The sequence below is a fragment of the Lissotriton helveticus genome, chromosome 10, assembly GCF_964261635.1.
Source record: "Lissotriton helveticus chromosome 10, aLisHel1.1, whole genome shotgun sequence".
NCBI lineage: Eukaryota > Metazoa > Chordata > Amphibia > Caudata > Salamandridae > Lissotriton > Lissotriton helveticus.
Window position 1 is genome coordinate 590,777,551 of NC_136071.1, and position 15,936 is coordinate 590,793,486.

The 15,936-nt window shown below is 47.1% G+C and overlaps 28 non-coding genes across 28 annotated transcripts; all 28 read left to right on the forward strand.

Moving 5' to 3' along the window:
- The first annotated feature begins 231 nt into the window (after positions 1-231).
- Positions 232-303, forward strand: TRNAP-AGG (transfer RNA proline (anticodon AGG)). Its single transcript has one exon. It is a non-coding gene; the product is annotated as a tRNA-Pro (tRNA).
- A 386-nt stretch (positions 304-689) lies between these two features.
- On the forward strand, positions 690-762 carry TRNAV-AAC (transfer RNA valine (anticodon AAC)). Its single transcript has one exon. It is a non-coding gene; the product is annotated as a tRNA-Val (tRNA).
- Positions 763-1,057: 295 nt separating this feature from the next.
- On the forward strand, positions 1,058-1,169 carry TRNAL-CAA (transfer RNA leucine (anticodon CAA)). Its single transcript has 2 exons — positions 1,058-1,095; positions 1,124-1,169. It is a non-coding gene; the product is annotated as a tRNA-Leu (tRNA).
- A 951-nt stretch (positions 1,170-2,120) lies between these two features.
- TRNAP-CGG (transfer RNA proline (anticodon CGG)) lies at positions 2,121-2,192 on the forward strand. Its single transcript has one exon. It is a non-coding gene; the product is annotated as a tRNA-Pro (tRNA).
- A 384-nt stretch (positions 2,193-2,576) lies between these two features.
- Positions 2,577-2,649, forward strand: TRNAV-UAC (transfer RNA valine (anticodon UAC)). The gene has a single exon. It is a non-coding gene; the product is annotated as a tRNA-Val (tRNA).
- A 434-nt stretch (positions 2,650-3,083) lies between these two features.
- Positions 3,084-3,155, forward strand: TRNAP-AGG (transfer RNA proline (anticodon AGG)). Its single transcript has one exon. It is a non-coding gene; the product is annotated as a tRNA-Pro (tRNA).
- A 386-nt stretch (positions 3,156-3,541) lies between these two features.
- Positions 3,542-3,614, forward strand: TRNAV-AAC (transfer RNA valine (anticodon AAC)). Its single transcript has one exon. It is a non-coding gene; the product is annotated as a tRNA-Val (tRNA).
- A 296-nt stretch (positions 3,615-3,910) lies between these two features.
- TRNAL-CAA (transfer RNA leucine (anticodon CAA)) lies at positions 3,911-4,022 on the forward strand. Its single transcript has 2 exons — positions 3,911-3,948; positions 3,977-4,022. It is a non-coding gene; the product is annotated as a tRNA-Leu (tRNA).
- Positions 4,023-4,963: 941 nt separating this feature from the next.
- On the forward strand, positions 4,964-5,035 carry TRNAP-UGG (transfer RNA proline (anticodon UGG)). Its single transcript has one exon. It is a non-coding gene; the product is annotated as a tRNA-Pro (tRNA).
- A 384-nt stretch (positions 5,036-5,419) lies between these two features.
- On the forward strand, positions 5,420-5,492 carry TRNAV-UAC (transfer RNA valine (anticodon UAC)). Its single transcript has one exon. It is a non-coding gene; the product is annotated as a tRNA-Val (tRNA).
- A 434-nt stretch (positions 5,493-5,926) lies between these two features.
- Positions 5,927-5,998, forward strand: TRNAP-AGG (transfer RNA proline (anticodon AGG)). The gene has a single exon. It is a non-coding gene; the product is annotated as a tRNA-Pro (tRNA).
- A 386-nt stretch (positions 5,999-6,384) lies between these two features.
- Positions 6,385-6,457, forward strand: TRNAV-AAC (transfer RNA valine (anticodon AAC)). The gene has a single exon. It is a non-coding gene; the product is annotated as a tRNA-Val (tRNA).
- Positions 6,458-6,752: 295 nt separating this feature from the next.
- On the forward strand, positions 6,753-6,864 carry TRNAL-CAA (transfer RNA leucine (anticodon CAA)). Its single transcript has 2 exons — positions 6,753-6,790; positions 6,819-6,864. It is a non-coding gene; the product is annotated as a tRNA-Leu (tRNA).
- A 940-nt stretch (positions 6,865-7,804) lies between these two features.
- Positions 7,805-7,876, forward strand: TRNAP-CGG (transfer RNA proline (anticodon CGG)). Its single transcript has one exon. It is a non-coding gene; the product is annotated as a tRNA-Pro (tRNA).
- A 384-nt stretch (positions 7,877-8,260) lies between these two features.
- TRNAV-UAC (transfer RNA valine (anticodon UAC)) lies at positions 8,261-8,333 on the forward strand. Its single transcript has one exon. It is a non-coding gene; the product is annotated as a tRNA-Val (tRNA).
- A 434-nt stretch (positions 8,334-8,767) lies between these two features.
- Positions 8,768-8,839, forward strand: TRNAP-AGG (transfer RNA proline (anticodon AGG)). The gene has a single exon. It is a non-coding gene; the product is annotated as a tRNA-Pro (tRNA).
- A 386-nt stretch (positions 8,840-9,225) lies between these two features.
- On the forward strand, positions 9,226-9,298 carry TRNAV-AAC (transfer RNA valine (anticodon AAC)). Its single transcript has one exon. It is a non-coding gene; the product is annotated as a tRNA-Val (tRNA).
- Positions 9,299-9,594: 296 nt separating this feature from the next.
- On the forward strand, positions 9,595-9,706 carry TRNAL-CAA (transfer RNA leucine (anticodon CAA)). Its single transcript has 2 exons — positions 9,595-9,632; positions 9,661-9,706. It is a non-coding gene; the product is annotated as a tRNA-Leu (tRNA).
- A 941-nt stretch (positions 9,707-10,647) lies between these two features.
- Positions 10,648-10,719, forward strand: TRNAP-UGG (transfer RNA proline (anticodon UGG)). The gene has a single exon. It is a non-coding gene; the product is annotated as a tRNA-Pro (tRNA).
- Positions 10,720-11,103: 384 nt separating this feature from the next.
- TRNAV-UAC (transfer RNA valine (anticodon UAC)) lies at positions 11,104-11,176 on the forward strand. Its single transcript has one exon. It is a non-coding gene; the product is annotated as a tRNA-Val (tRNA).
- Positions 11,177-11,610: 434 nt separating this feature from the next.
- TRNAP-AGG (transfer RNA proline (anticodon AGG)) lies at positions 11,611-11,682 on the forward strand. Its single transcript has one exon. It is a non-coding gene; the product is annotated as a tRNA-Pro (tRNA).
- A 386-nt stretch (positions 11,683-12,068) lies between these two features.
- Positions 12,069-12,141, forward strand: TRNAV-AAC (transfer RNA valine (anticodon AAC)). Its single transcript has one exon. It is a non-coding gene; the product is annotated as a tRNA-Val (tRNA).
- Positions 12,142-12,436: 295 nt separating this feature from the next.
- Positions 12,437-12,548, forward strand: TRNAL-CAA (transfer RNA leucine (anticodon CAA)). The gene is made up of 2 exons: positions 12,437-12,474; positions 12,503-12,548. It is a non-coding gene; the product is annotated as a tRNA-Leu (tRNA).
- A 930-nt stretch (positions 12,549-13,478) lies between these two features.
- On the forward strand, positions 13,479-13,550 carry TRNAP-UGG (transfer RNA proline (anticodon UGG)). The gene has a single exon. It is a non-coding gene; the product is annotated as a tRNA-Pro (tRNA).
- A 384-nt stretch (positions 13,551-13,934) lies between these two features.
- TRNAV-UAC (transfer RNA valine (anticodon UAC)) lies at positions 13,935-14,007 on the forward strand. The gene has a single exon. It is a non-coding gene; the product is annotated as a tRNA-Val (tRNA).
- Positions 14,008-14,441: 434 nt separating this feature from the next.
- On the forward strand, positions 14,442-14,513 carry TRNAP-AGG (transfer RNA proline (anticodon AGG)). Its single transcript has one exon. It is a non-coding gene; the product is annotated as a tRNA-Pro (tRNA).
- A 386-nt stretch (positions 14,514-14,899) lies between these two features.
- Positions 14,900-14,972, forward strand: TRNAV-AAC (transfer RNA valine (anticodon AAC)). Its single transcript has one exon. It is a non-coding gene; the product is annotated as a tRNA-Val (tRNA).
- Positions 14,973-15,267: 295 nt separating this feature from the next.
- TRNAL-CAA (transfer RNA leucine (anticodon CAA)) lies at positions 15,268-15,379 on the forward strand. The gene is made up of 2 exons: positions 15,268-15,305; positions 15,334-15,379. It is a non-coding gene; the product is annotated as a tRNA-Leu (tRNA).
- The last annotated feature ends 557 nt before the right edge of the window (positions 15,380-15,936 follow it).

Genomic DNA, 15,936 nt, shown 5'->3' on the forward strand with positions numbered 1-15,936 from the left:
AAGGAATGAGAGCAGAAATGCTTTTCTTGTCCTCACCGCAAGCAGACACTTAGAGAAAACAAACTGTCTGAAGGACAGAGGCTTTTTAATTTCTTGTTTGATGACGGCCATGGAAAAGACAGCAATCATATTGCAGAAGAGAGCAACATGTGCAGTTGCTTGCTTTGGGTGAAGCATTCACCGACTAGCTGCCACTAACCGCTGGAGCCATGTCAGAGGTGACTCTTGCGTGGCTCGTTGGTCTAGGGGTATGATTCTCGCTTAGGGTGCGAGAGGTCCCGGGTTCAAATCCCGGACGAGCCCTTTTTAGAGCTAAACATACAAATCGTACTAAAAATGCACTATGCCTGACTATTTCTAGTAATACTCGGTTGATTTTTTGCTTAACATATTCCTAACCTCAGTAGAAAAATGGATCACCGTGCTTTTTCTGCCTACCTGCTTAGTCTCAGTGTGTCCCAGGTGATGCTTTCCCAAGCTGTACTCGCAGACATTTAGGCATCAGATATTTGTCTGTCGATGCCTGCACAAGTAAATTTTGAATACGTCTAATTGCAAGCATGTTGGATGATATCTTTGAGGTTTTCACACTTGTTCTGCACATTCTGAGCCGCTGCTGATACAGCAGAATAGAAGTAGGGTGAAGCCTTGAGAGGAACTTTGCTTTAACAGTAGCAAGCAGCAAAGTCGTTTCTGTAGTGTAGTGGTCATCACGTTCGCCTAACACGCGAAAGGTCCCCGGTTCGAGACCGGGCAGAAACACTGAGCGTTGGCTGCTTTTATGTGCACACTCTAAAACCTTATTATCTGAATGCAAGTTTAAGAAGAGGTGGTCTTTGAACACAGTGAGCCGTGGGAAACTTTCTTTACCTTTGCAAGACGAAACAAAGTTATCTGCATCCATCATCTGGGGGTCGTTCTTGTGCCTATTTTTATTTTGTTTAAGCTATGTTGTATTGTTGGGGCCTTTACACCTGTGACATTGCTGTGAAGGTTGTAAGTGGAAACATTGGCAGGTGCAGATAGAAGAGTTAGACCTAAGCCCCCCTCATGAACCGTCAGGATGGCCGAGTGGTCTAAGGCGCCAGACTCAAGAGAGCTTGCTCTTCAGTGTAGCTGAGCCTTCTGGTCTCCTCATGGAGGCGTGGGTTCAAATCCCACTTCTGACAGGTCCCTTTTACACCCGTAAATCTTCCTGTTTTTTGCAGTGCGTTCCCGGCAAACACCACAATCTTTGCAGGAACCTGTAGCATGTGAAGAGAAATCCACCAACAATCAGGCTGGGCCCTCAATCACAATTCCATGGATTTCTGGAAATGACACCTCAGGCACACCTTCCATTAAATTTGCACTCCATCACAGTAACTGCCATGCTGGGTTTCTAACTAAGCAGTTGATCCCATCATTTGTTGTGAGGCTCTCCTGCCACCTTTTGGGCAGAGAAGGCACTGTCCCTGCAAAAACACAGGCAGACATGTTCAACAGGGCTTCCTGGTTATGTGGGAGGAGCAGAATGCCATTGGTCCCCCCTTGCAAATTCTAATTTACATAAGGAAGACAGAGAGGTAGCTGGGAGTAGGCACTGCACACGGGCATTGCACTCTCTCTTATGATTTGCAGCCAATTCTAGATTGAGGCAGGAGGAAAGGAGGTGACTCGCCCAACAATGGCTATACTGAGAAGTCAGCCACTCTGGGTCTCCCAGGTGAGTGTTTCAGGCCTGTGAGCCACTCATATAAATCTCGCCTGATCGAGCCTGATCGAGCGCTGATCGAGCGCTGAGCGAGCGCGTTTGAATCCAAATATCAAACCCCTCTTTCTCAGGCGCAGGAAATGGTGGGCCCTTCATTGCTTCTGGTGTGGAAGTCTATGGGGCAAGGGTCCAGGACTTGCAGAGGAGAACAATTGCCAGAAAGTGCTTGCTGTTCTCATCTGTGCCTTTTTTCTGCTCACTGGCTGATAGGAGATTGGCTGCCCCCTTTCTTGCTAGAGTGAAAAAACAACAACTTGAGAGAAAACATGACGTTGTGAGGCTCACTTAGAGGGAGACTAGCCAAATAGCCCTGCTTTTTTTCTGAAAGACGCTTCAGAAATTGTTCAAAATGTCTCCTGGCCACTCAGGCTCGTTGGTCTAGGGGTATGATTCTCGCTTCGGGTGCGAGAGGTCCCGGGTTCAAATCCCGGACGAGCCCATGCTGTGGACATTTTCAGGATGCTTGTAATATAGGAGCATTTCTTCTTTTCAATGCTATAAGACGCTGTGTATGTCGAGAAAGTTCCTTACCCTGCACGCTATTTTCCACTTGTGGCGGGATAAAGGAGTGCAGGACTTCTTTGCAACTGCTTTTCTGGGCCAGACCAGCATGGTAGGAACATTACATGCATAGTGTTTTTCTAGTGTAATTTCAGGATATGGTTTCAAAATCGCCTCTTGGAATAAAAGTGGTCCTCATTCCTGTCTTCCAAAGAAATAGAGACCGGGTAAGGAGAGCCCAACTTTGAGCTTCAAGGACATTGGCCCTTAGTCTGTGCATTCCAGCCCAATACATGCCAACAAGATTCCTGAGTTAGTGTCTGTTTCTGTAGTGTAGTGGTTATCACGTTCGCCTTACACGCGAAAGGTCCCTGGTTCGAGACCGGGCAGAAACAGCGGTTTGCTGTTTTTAACAGTGTTTGCCTTTACTGGCTGACTTTATAGGAAAGCTGAGATAATAGAGGCTGTCTATCCCTCACCAACCTGACGTAGTGTGCTCCAGGGATCTCAGTGACAGCTCGAAAAGAGAAGTGACGATAGCTTGCGCCATTCGCTTGCTCGCCCTTTGCTCTGAAGGGTGGGCCTACTTCATGAAAGCAAGGAATGAGAGCAGAAATGCTTTTCTTGTCCTCACCGCAAGCAGACACTTAGAGAAAACAAACTGTCTGAAGGACAGAGGCTTTTTAATTTCTTGTTTGATGACGGCCATGGAAAAGACAGCAATCATATTGCAGAAGAGAGCAACATGTGCAGTTGCTTGCTTTGGGTGAAGCATTCACCGACTAGCTGCCACTAACCCCTGGAGCCATGTCAGAGGTGACTCTTGCGTGGCTCGTTGGTCTAGGGGTATGATTCTCGCTTAGGGTGCGAGAGGTCCCGGGTTCAAATCCCGGACGAGCCCTTTTTAGAGCTAAACATACAAATCGTACTAAAAATGCACTAAGCCTGACTATTTCTAGTAATACTCGGTTGATTTTTTGCTTAACATATTCCTAACCTCAGTAGAAAAATGGATCACCGTGCTTTTTCTGCCTACCTGCTTAGTCTCAGTGTGTCCCAGGTGATGCTTTCCCAAGCTGTACTCGCAGACATTTAGGCATCAGATATTTGTCTGTCAATGCCTGCACAAGTAAATTTTGAATACGTCTAATTGCAAGCATGTTGGATGATATCTCTGAGGTTTTCACACTTGTTCTGCACATTCTGAGCCGCTGCTGATACAGCAGAATAGAAGTAGCGTGAAGCCTTGAGAGGAACTTTGCTTTAACAGTAGCAAGCAGCAAGGTCGTTTCTGTAGTGTAGTGGTCATCACGTTCGCCTAACACGCGAAAGTTCCCCGGTTCGAGACCGGGCAGAAACACTGAGCTTTGGCTGCTTTTATGTGCACACTCTAAAACCTTATTATCTGAATGCAAGTTTAAGAAGAGGTGGTCTTTGAACACAGTGAGCCGTGGGAAACTTTCTTTACCTTTGCAAGACGAAACAAAGTTATCTGCATCCATCATCTGGGGGTCGTTCTTGTGCCTATTTTTATTTTGTTTAAGCTATGTTGTATTGTTGGGGCCTTTACACCTGTGACATTGCTGTGAAGGTTGTAAGTGGAAACATTGGCAGGTGCAGATAGAAGAGTTAGACCTAAGCCCCCCCTCATGAGCCGTCAGGATGGCCGAGTGGTCTAAGGCGCCAGACTCAAGAGAGCTTGATCTTCAGTGTAGCTGAGCCTTCTGGTCTCCTCATGGAGGCGTGGGTTCAAATCCCACTTCTGACAGGTCCCTTTTACACCCGTAAATCTTCCTGTTTTTTGCAGTGCGTTCCCAGCAAACACCACAATCTTTGCAGGAACCTGTAGCATGTGAAGAGAAATCCACCAACAATCAGGCTGGGCCCTCAATCACAATTCCATGGATTTCTGGAAATGACACCTCAGGCACACCTTCCATTAAATTTGCACTCCATCACAGTAACTGCCATGCTGGGTTTCTAACTAAGCAGTTGATCCCATCATTTGTTGTGAGGCTCTCCTGCCACCTTTTGGGTAGAGAAGGCACTGTCCCTGCAAAAACACAGGCAGACATGTTCAACAGGGCTTCCTGGTTATGTGGGAGGAGCAGAATGCCATTGGTCCCCCCCTTGCAAATTCTAATTTACATAAGGAAGACAGAGAGGTAGCTGGGAGTAGGCACTGCACACGGGCATTGCACTCTCTCTTATGATTTGCAGCCAATTCTAGATTGAGGCAGGAGGAAAGGAGGTGACTCGCCCAACAATGGCTATACTGAGAAGTCAGCCACTCTGGGTCTCCCAGGTGAGTGTTTCAGGCCTGTGAGCCACTCATATAAATCTCGCCTGATCGAGCCTGATCGAGCGCTGAGCGAGCGCGTTTGAATCCAAATATCAAACCCCTCTTTCTCAGGCGCAGGAAATGGTGGGCCCTTCATTGCTTCTGGTGTGGAAGTCTATGGGGCAAGGGTCCAGGACTTGCAGAGGAGAACAATTGCCAGAAAGTGCTTGCTGTTCTCATCTGTGCCTTTTTTCTGCTCACTGGCTGATAGGAGATTGGCTGCCCCCTTTCTTGCTAGAGTGAAAAAACAACAACTTGAGAGAAAACATGACGTTGTGAGGCTCACTTAGAGGGAGACTAGCCAAATAGCCCTGCTTTTTTTCTGAAAGACGCTTCAGAAATTGTTCAAAATGTCTCCTGGCCACTCAGGCTCGTTGGTCTAGGGGTATGATTCTCGCTTTGGGTGCGAGAGGTCCCGGGTTCAAATCCCGGTCGAGCCCATGCTGTGGACATTTTCAGGATGCTTGTAATATAGGAGCATTTCTTCTTTTCAATGCTATAAGACGCTGTGTATGTCGAGAAAGTTCCTTACCCTGCACGCTATTTTCCACTTGTGGCGGGATAAAGGAGTGCAGGACTTCTTTGCAACTGCTTTTCTGGGCCAGACCAGCATGGTAGGAACATTACATGCATAGTGTTTTTCTAGTGTAATTTCAGGATATGGTTTCAAAATCGCCTCTTGGAATAAAAGTGGTCCTCATTCCTGTCTTCCAAAGAAATAGAGACCGGGTAAGGAGAGCCCAACTTTGAGCTTCAAGGACATTGGCCCTTAGTCTGTGCATTCCAGCCCAATACATGCCAACAAGATTCCTGAGTTAGTGTCTGTTTCTGTAGTGTAGTGGTTATCACGTTCGCCTTACACGCGAAAGGTCCCTGGTTCGAGACCGGGCAGAAACAGCGGTTTGCTGTTTTTAACAGTGTTTGCCTTTACTGGCTGACTTTATAGGAAAGCTGAGATAATAGAGGCTGTCTATCCCTCACCAACCTGACGTAGTGTGCTACAGGGATCCCAGTGACAGCTCGAAAAGAGAAGTGACGATAGCTTGCGCCATTCGCTTGCTCGCCCTTTGCTCTGAAGGGTGGGCCTACTTCATGAAAGCAAGGAATGAGAGCAGAAATGCTTTTCTTGTCCTCACCGCAAGCAGACACTTAGAGAAAACAAACTGTCTGAAGGACAGAGGCTTTTTAATTTCTTGTTTGATGACGGCCATGGAAAAGACAGCAATCATATTGCAGAAGAGAGCAACATGTGCAGTTGCTTGCTTTGGGTGAAGCATTCACCGACTAGCTGCCACTAACCGCTGGAGCCATGTCAGAGGTGACTCTTGCGTGGCTCGTTGGTCTAGGGGTATGATTCTCGCTTAGGGTGCGAGAGGTCCCGGGTTCAAATCCCGGACGAGCCCTTTTTAGAGCTAAACATACAAATCGTACTAAAAATGCACTATGCCTGACTATTTCTAGTAATACTCGGTTGATTTTTTGCTTAACATATTCCTAACCTCAGTAGAAAAATGGATCACCGTGCTTTTTCTGCCTACCTGCTTAGTCTCAGTGTGTCCCAGGTGATGCTTTCCCAAGCTGTACTCGCAGACATTTAGGCATCAGATATTTGTCTGTCGATGCCTGCACAAGTAAATTTTGAATACGTCTAATTGCAAGCATGTTGGATGATATCTTTGAGGTTTTCACACTTGTTCTGCACATTCTGAGCCGCTGCTGATACAGCAGAATAGAAGTAGGGTGAAGCCTTGAGAGGAACTTTGCTTTAACAGTAGCAAGCAGCAAAGTCGTTTCTGTAGTGTAGTGGTCATCACGTTCGCCTAACACGCGAAAGGTCCCCGGTTCGAGACCGGGCAGAAACACTGAGCGTTGGCTGCTTTTATGTGCACACTCTAAAACCTTATTATCTGAATGCAAGTTTAAGAAGAGGTGGTCTTTGAACACAGTGAGCCGTGGGAAACTTTCTTTACCTTTGCAAGACGAAACAAAGTTATCTGCATCCATCATCTGGGGGTCGTTCTTGTGCCTATTTTTATTTTGTTTAAGCTATGTTGTATTGTTGGGGCCTTTACACCTGTGACATTGCTGTGAAGGTTGTAAGTGGAAACATTGGCAGGTGCAGATAGAAGAGTTAGACCTAAGCCCCCCTCATGAACCGTCAGGATGGCCGAGTGGTCTAAGGCACCAGACTCAAGAGAGCTTGATCTTCAGTGTAGCTGAGCCTTCTGGTCTCCTCATGGAGGCGTGGGTTCAAATCCCACTTCTGACAGGTCCCTTTTACACCCGTAAATCTTCCTGTTTTTTGCAGTGCGTTCCCGGCAAACACCACAATCTTTGCAGGAACCTGTAGCATGTGAAGAGAAATCCACCAACAATCAGGCTGGGCCCTCAATCACAATTCCATGGATTTCTGGAAATGACACCTCAGGCACACCTTCCATTAAATTTGCACTCCATCACAGTAACTGCCATGCTGGGTTTCTAACTAAGCAGTTGATCCCATCATTTGTTGTGAGGCTCTCCTGCCACCTTTTGGGCAGAGAAGGCACTGTCCCTGCAAAAACACAGGCAGACATGTTCAACAGGGCTTCCTGGTTATGTGGGAGGAGCAGAATGCCATTGGTCCCCCCTTGCAAATTCTAATTTACATAAGGAAGACAGAGAGGTAGCTGGGAGTAGGCACTGCACACGGGCATTGCACTCTCTCTTATGATTTGCAGCCAATTCTAGATTGAGGCAGGAGGAAAGGAGGTGACTCGCCCAACAATGGCTATACTGAGAAGTCAGCCACTCTGGGTCTCCCAGGTGAGTGTTTCAGGCCTGTGAGCCACTCATATAAATCTCGCCTGATCGAGCCTGATCGAGCGCTGAGCGAGCGCGTTTGAATCCAAATATCAAACCCCTCTTTCTCAGGCGCAGGAAATGGTGGGCCCTTCATTGCTTCTGGTGTGGAAGTCTATGGGGCAAGGGTCCAGGACTTGCAGAGGAGAACAATTGCCAGAAAGTGCTTGCTGTTCTCATCTGTGCCTTTTTTCTGCTCACTGGCTGATAGGAGATTGGCTGCCCCCTTTCTTGCTAGAGTGAAAAAACAACAACTTGAGAGAAAACATGACGTTGTGAGGCTCACTTAGAGGGAGACTAGCCAAATAGCCCTGCTTTTTTTCTGAAAGACGCTTCAGAAATTGTTCAAAATGTCTCCTGGCCACTCAGGCTCGTTGGTCTAGGGGTATGATTCTCGCTTCGGGTGCGAGAGGTCCCGGGTTCAAATCCCGGACGAGCCCATGCTGTGGACATTTTCAGGATGCTTGTAATATAGGAGCATTTCTTCTTTTCAATGCTATAAGACGCTGTGTATGTCGAGAAAGTTCCTTACCCTGCACGCTATTTTCCACTTGTGGCGGGATAAAGGAGTGCAGGACTTCTTTGCAACTGCTTTTCTGGGCCAGACCAGCATGGTAGGAACATTACATGCATAGTGTTTTTCTAGTGTAATTTCAGGATATGGTTTCAAAATCGCCTCTTGGAATAAAAGTGGTCCTCATTCCTGTCTTCCAAAGAAATAGAGACCGGGTAAGGAGAGCCCAACTTTGAGCTTCAAGGACATTGGCCCTTAGTCTGTGCATTCCAGCCCAATACATGCCAACAAGATTCCTGAGTTAGTGTCTGTTTCTGTAGTGTAGTGGTTATCACGTTCGCCTTACACGCGAAAGGTCCCTGGTTCGAGACCGGGCAGAAACAGCGGTTTGCTGTTTTTAACAGTGTTTGCCTTTACTGGCTGACTTTATAGGAAAGCTGAGATAATAGAGGCTGTCTATCCCTCACCAACCTGACGTAGTGTGCTCCAGGGATCTCAGTGACAGCTCGAAAAGAGAAGTGACGATAGCTTGCGCCATTCGCTTGCTCGCCCTTTGCTCTGAAGGGTGGGCCTACTTCATGAAAGCAAGGAATGAGAGCAGAAATGCTTTTCTTGTCCTCACCGCAAGCAGACACTTAGAGAAAACAAACTGTCTGAAGGACAGAGGCTTTTTAATTTCTTGTTTGATGACGGCCATGGAAAAGACAGCAATCATATTGCAGAAGAGAGCAACATGTGCAGTTGCTTGCTTTGGGTGAAGCATTCACCGACTAGCTGCCACTAACCCCTGGAGCCATGTCAGAGGTGACTCTTGCGTGGCTCGTTGGTCTAGGGGTATGATTCTCGCTTAGGGTGCGAGAGGTCCCGGGTTCAAATCCCGGACGAGCCCTTTTTAGAGCTAAACATACAAATCGTACTAAAAATGCACTAAGCCTGACTATTTCTAGTAATACTCGGTTGATTTTTTGCTTAACATATTCCTAACCTCAGTAGAAAAATGGATCACCGTGCTTTTTCTGCCTACCTGCTTAGTCTCAGTGTGTCCCAGGTGATGCTTTCCCAAGCTGTACTCGCAGACATTTAGGCATCAGATATTTGTCTGTCAATGCCTGCACAAGTAAATTTTGAATACGTCTAATTGCAAGCATGTTGGATGATATCTCTGAGGTTTTCACACTTGTTCTGCACATTCTGAGCCGCTGCTGATACAGCAGAATAGAAGTAGCGTGAAGCCTTGAGAGGAACTTTGCTTTAACAGTAGCAAGCAGCAAGGTCGTTTCTGTAGTGTAGTGGTCATCACGTTCGCCTAACACGCGAAAGTTCCCCGGTTCGAGACCGGGCAGAAACACTGAGCGTTGGCTGCTTTTATGTGCACACTCTAAAACCTTATTATCTGAATGCAAGTTTAAGAAGAGGTGGTCTTTGAACACAGTGAGCCGTGGGAAACTTTCTTTACCTTTGCAAGACGAAACAAAGTTATCTGCATCCATCATCTGGGGGTCGTTCTTGTGCCTATTTTTATTTTGTTTAAGCTATGTTGTATTGTTGGGGCCTTTACACCTGTGACATTGCTGTGAAGGTTGTAAGTGGAAACATTGGCAGGTGCAGATAGAAGAGTTAGACCTAAGCCCCCCCTCATGAGCCGTCAGGATGGCCGAGTGGTCTAAGGCGCCAGACTCAAGAGAGCTTGATCTTCAGTGTAGCTGAGCCTTCTGGTCTCCTCATGGAGGCGTGGGTTCAAATCCCACTTCTGACAGGTCCCTTTTACACCCGTAAATCTTCCTGTTTTTTGCAGTGCGTTCCCAGCAAACACCACAATCTTTGCAGGAACCTGTAGCATGTGAAGAGAAATCCACCAACAATCAGGCTGGGCCCTCAATCACAATTCCATGGATTTCTGGAAATGACACCTCAGGCACACCTTCCATTAAATTTGCACTCCATCACAGTAACTGCCATGCTGGGTTTCTAACTAAGCAGTTGATCCCATCATTTGTTGTGAGGCTCTCCTGCCACCTTTTGGGTAGAGAAGGCACTGTCCCTGCAAAAACACAGGCAGACATGTTCAACAGGGCTTCCTGGTTATGTGGGAGGAGCAGAATGCCATTGGTCCCCCCCTTGCAAATTCTAATTTACATAAGGAAGACAGAGAGGTAGCTGGGAGTAGGCACTGCACACGGGCATTGCACTCTCTCTTATGATTTGCAGCCAATTCTAGATTGAGGCAGGAGGAAAGGAGGTGACTCGCCCAACAATGGCTATACTGAGAAGTCAGCCACTCTGGGTCTCCCAGGTGAGTGTTTCAGGCCTGTGAGCCACTCATATAAATCTCGCCTGATCGAGCCTGATCGAGCGCTGAGCGAGCGCGTTTGAATCCAAATATCAAACCCCTCTTTCTCAGGCGCAGGAAATGGTGGGCCCTTCATTGCTTCTGGTGTGGAAGTCTATGGGGCAAGGGTCCAGGACTTGCAGAGGAGAACAATTGCCAGAAAGTGCTTGCTGTTCTCATCTGTGCCTTTTTTCTGCTCACTGGCTGATAGGAGATTGGCTGCCCCCTTTCTTGCTAGAGTGAAAAAACAACAACTTGAGAGAAAACATGACGTTGTGAGGCTCACTTAGAGGGAGACTAGCCAAATAGCCCTGCTTTTTTTCTGAAAGACGCTTCAGAAATTGTTCAAAATGTCTCCTGGCCACTCAGGCTCGTTGGTCTAGGGGTATGATTCTCGCTTTGGGTGCGAGAGGTCCCGGGTTCAAATCCCGGTCGAGCCCATGCTGTGGACATTTTCAGGATGCTTGTAATATAGGAGCATTTCTTCTTTTCAATGCTATAAGACGCTGTGTATGTCGAGAAAGTTCCTTACCCTGCACGCTATTTTCCACTTGTGGCGGGATAAAGGAGTGCAGGACTTCTTTGCAACTGCTTTTCTGGGCCAGACCAGCATGGTAGGAACATTACATGCATAGTGTTTTTCTAGTGTAATTTCAGGATATGGTTTCAAAATCGCCTCTTGGAATAAAAGTGGTCCTCATTCCTGTCTTCCAAAGAAATAGAGACCGGGTAAGGAGAGCCCAACTTTGAGCTTCAAGGACATTGGCCCTTAGTCTGTGCATTCCAGCCCAATACATGCCAACAAGATTCCTGAGTTAGTGTCTGTTTCTGTAGTGTAGTGGTTATCACGTTCGCCTTACACGCGAAAGGTCCCTGGTTCGAGACCGGGCAGAAACAGCGGTTTGCTGTTTTTAACAGTGTTTGCCTTTACTGGCTGACTTTATAGGAAAGCTGAGATAATAGAGGCTGTCTATCCCTCACCAACCTGACGTAGTGTGCTACAGGGATCCCAGTGACAGCTCGAAAAGAGAAGTGACGATAGCTTGCGCCATTCGCTTGCTCGCCCTTTGCTCTGAAGGGTGGGCCTACTTCATGAAAGCAAGGAATGAGAGCAGAAATGCTTTTCTTGTCCTCACCGCAAGCAGACACTTAGAGAAAACAAACTGTCTGAAGGACAGAGGCTTTTTAATTTCTTGTTTGATGACGGCCATGGAAAAGACAGCAATCATATTGCAGAAGAGAGCAACATGTGCAGTTGCTTGCTTTGGGTGAAGCATTCACCGACTAGCTGCCACTAACCGCTGGAGCCATGTCAGAGGTGACTCTTGCGTGGCTCGTTGGTCTAGGGGTATGATTCTCGCTTAGGGTGCGAGAGGTCCCGGGTTCAAATCCCGGACGAGCCCTTTTTAGAGCTAAACATACAAATCGTACTAAAAATGCACTATGCCTGACTATTTCTAGTAATACTCGGTTGATTTTTTGCTTAACATATTCCTAACCTCAGTAGAAAAATGGATCACCGTGCTTTTTCTGCCTACCTGCTTAGTCTCAGTGTGTCCCAGGTGATGCTTTCCCAAGCTGTACTCGCAGACATTTAGGCATCAGATATTTGTCTGTCGATGCCTGCACAAGTAAATTTTGAATACGTCTAATTGCAAGCATGTTGGATGATATCTTTGAGGTTTTCACACTTGTTCTGCACATTCTGAGCCGCTGCTGATACAGCAGAATAGAAGTAGGGTGAAGCCTTGAGAGGAACTTTGCTTTAACAGTAGCAAGCAGCAAAGTCGTTTCTGTAGTGTAGTGGTCATCACGTTCGCCTAACACGCGAAAGGTCCCCGGTTCGAGACCGGGCAGAAACACTGAGCGTTGGCTGCTTTTATGTGCACACTCTAAAACCTTATTATCTGAATGCAAGTTTAAGAAGAGGTGGTCTTTGAACACAGTGAGCCGTGGGAAACTTTCTTTACCTTTGCAAGACGAAACAAAGTTATCTGCATCCATCATCTGGGGGTCGTTCTTGTGCCTATTTTTATTTTGTTTAAGCTATGTTGTATTGTTGGGGCCTTTACACCTGTGACATTGCTGTGAAGGTTGTAAGTGGAAACATTGGCAGGTGCAGATAGAAGAGTTAGACCTAAGCCCCCCTCATGAACCGTCAGGATGGCCGAGTGGTCTAAGGCGCCAGACTCAAGAGAGCTTGATCTTCAGTGTAGCTGAGCCTTCTGGTCTCCTCATGGAGGCGTGGGTTCAAATCCCACTTCTGACAGGTCCCTTTTACACCCGTAAATCTTCCTGTTTTTTGCAGTGCGTTCCCGGCAAACACCACAATCTTTGCAGGAACCTGTAGCATGTGAAGAGAAATCCACCAACAATCAGGCTGGGCCCTCAATCACAATTCCATGGATTTCTGGAAATGACACCTCAGGCACACCTTCCATTAAATTTGCACTCCATCACAGTAACTGCCATGCTGGGTTTCTAACTAAGCAGTTGATCCCATCATTTGTTGTGAGGCTCTCCTGCCACCTTTTGGGCAGAGAAGGCACTGTCCCTGCAAAAACACAGGCAGACATGTTCAACAGGGCTTCCTGGTTATGTGGGAGGAGCAGAATGCCATTGGTCCCCCCTTGCAAATTCTAATTTACATAAGGAAGACAGAGAGGTAGCTGGGAGTAGGCACTGCACACGGGCATTGCACTCTCTCTTATGATTTGCAGCCAATTCTAGATTGAGGCAGGAGGAAAGGAGGTGACTCGCCCAACAATGGCTATACTGAGAAGTCAGCCACTCTGGGTCTCCCAGGTGAGTGTTTCAGGCCTGTGAGCCACTCATATAAATCTCGCCTGATCGAGCGCTGAGCGAGCGCGTTTGAATCCAAATATCAAACCCCTCTTTCTCAGGCGCAGGAAATGGTGGGCCCTTCATTGCTTCTGGTGTGGAAGTCTATGGGGCAAGGGTCCAGGACTTGCAGAGGAGAACAATTGCCAGAAAGTGCTTGCTGTTCTCATCTGTGCCTTTTTTCTGCTCACTGGCTGATAGGAGATTGGCTGCCCCCTTTCTTGCTAGAGTGAAAAAACAACAACTTGAGAGAAAACATGACGTTGTGAGGCTCACTTAGAGGGAGACTAGCCAAATAGCCCTGCTTTTTTTCTGAAAGACGCTTCAGAAATTGTTCAAAATGTCTCCTGGCCACTCAGGCTCGTTGGTCTAGGGGTATGATTCTCGCTTTGGGTGCGAGAGGTCCCGGGTTCAAATCCCGGTCGAGCCCATGCTGTGGACATTTTCAGGATGCTTGTAATATAGGAGCATTTCTTCTTTTCAATGCTATAAGACGCTGTGTATGTCGAGAAAGTTCCTTACCCTGCACGCTATTTTCCACTTGTGGCGGGATAAAGGAGTGCAGGACTTCTTTGCAACTGCTTTTCTGGGCCAGACCAGCATGGTAGGAACATTACATGCATAGTGTTTTTCTAGTGTAATTTCAGGATATGGTTTCAAAATCGCCTCTTGGAATAAAAGTGGTCCTCATTCCTGTCTTCCAAAGAAATAGAGACCGGGTAAGGAGAGCCCAACTTTGAGCTTCAAGGACATTGGCCCTTAGTCTGTGCATTCCAGCCCAATACATGCCAACAAGATTCCTGAGTTAGTGTCTGTTTCTGTAGTGTAGTGGTTATCACGTTCGCCTTACACGCGAAAGGTCCCTGGTTCGAGACCGGGCAGAAACAGCGGTTTGCTGTTTTTAACAGTGTTTGCCTTTACTGGCTGACTTTATAGGAAAGCTGAGATAATAGAGGCTGTCTATCCCTCACCAACCTGACGTAGTGTGCTACAGGGATCCCAGTGACAGCTCGAAAAGAGAAGTGACGATAGCTTGCGCCATTCGCTTGCTCGCCCTTTGCTCTGAAGGGTGGGCCTACTTCATGAAAGCAAGGAATGAGAGCAGAAATGCTTTTCTTGTCCTCACCGCAAGCAGACACTTAGAGAAAACAAACTGTCTGAAGGACAGAGGCTTTTTAATTTCTTGTTTGATGACGGCCATGGAAAAGACAGCAATCATATTGCAGAAGAGAGCAACATGTGCAGTTGCTTGCTTTGGGTGAAGCATTCACCGACTAGCTGCCACTAACCGCTGGAGCCATGTCAGAGGTGACTCTTGCGTGGCTCGTTGGTCTAGGGGTATGATTCTCGCTTAGGGTGCGAGAGGTCCCGGGTTCAAATCCCGGACGAGCCCTTTTTAGAGCTAAACATACAAATCGTACTAAAAATGCACTATGCCTGACTATTTCTAGTAATACTCGGTTGATTTTTTGCTTAACATATTCCTAACCTCAGTAGAAAAATGGATCACCGTGCTTTTTCTGCCTACCTGCTTAGTCTCAGTGTGTCCCAGGTGATGCTTTCCCAAGCTGTACTCGCAGACATTTAGGCATCAGATATTTGTCTGTCGATGCCTGCACAAGTAAATTTTGAATACGTCTAATTGCAAGCATGTTGGATGATATCTTTGAGGTTTTCACACTTGTTCTGCACATTCTGAGCCGCTGCTGATACAGCAGAATAGAAGTAGGGTGAAGCCTTGAGAGGAACTTTGCTTTAACAGTAGCAAGCAGCAAAGTCGTTTCTGTAGTGTAGTGGTCATCACGTTCGCCTAACACGCGAAAGGTCCCCGGTTCGAGACCGGGCAGAAACACTGAGCGTTGGCTGCTTTTATGTGCACACTCTAAAACCTTATTATCTGAATGCAAGTTTAAGAAGAGGTGGTCTTTGAACACAGTGAGCCGTGGGAAACTTTCTTTACCTTTGCAAGACGAAACAAAGTTATCTGCATCCATCATCTGGGGGTCGTTCTTGTGCCTATTTTTATTTTGTTTAAGCTATGTTGTATTGTTGGGGCCTTTACACCTGTGACATTGCTGTGAAGGTTGTAAGTGGAAACATTGGCAGGTGCAGATAGAAGAGTTAGACCTAAGCCCCCCTCATGAACCGTCAGGATGGCCGAGTGGTCTAAGGCGCCAGACTCAAGAGAGCTTGCTCTTCAGTGTAGCTGAGCCTTCTGGTCTCCTCATGGAGGCGTGGGTTCAAATCCCACTTCTGACAGGTCCCTTTTACACCCGTAAATCTTCCTGTTTTTTGCAGTGCGTTCCCGGCAAACACCACAATCTTTGCAGGAACCTGTAGCATGTGAAGAGAAATCCACCAACAATCAGGCTGGGCCCTCAATCACAATTCCATGGATTTCTGGAAATGACACCTCAGGCACACCTTCCATTAAATTTGCACTCCATCACAGTAACTGCCATGCTGGGTTTCTAACTAAGCAGTTGATCCCATCATTTGTTGTGAGGCTCTCCTGCCACCTTTTGGGCAGAGAAGGCACTGTCCCTGCAAAAACACAGGCAGACATGTTCAACAGGGCTTCCTGGTTATGTGGGAGGAGCAGAATGCCATTGGTCCCCCCTTGCAAATTCTAATTTACATAAGGAAGACAGAGAGGTAGCTGGGAGTAGGCACTGCACACGGGCATTGCACTCTCTCTTATGATTTGCAGCCAATTCTAGATTGAGGCAGGAGGAAAGGAGGTGACTCGCCCAACAATGGCTATACTGAGAAGTCAGCCACTCTGGGTCTCCCAGGTGAGTGTTTCAGGCCTGTGA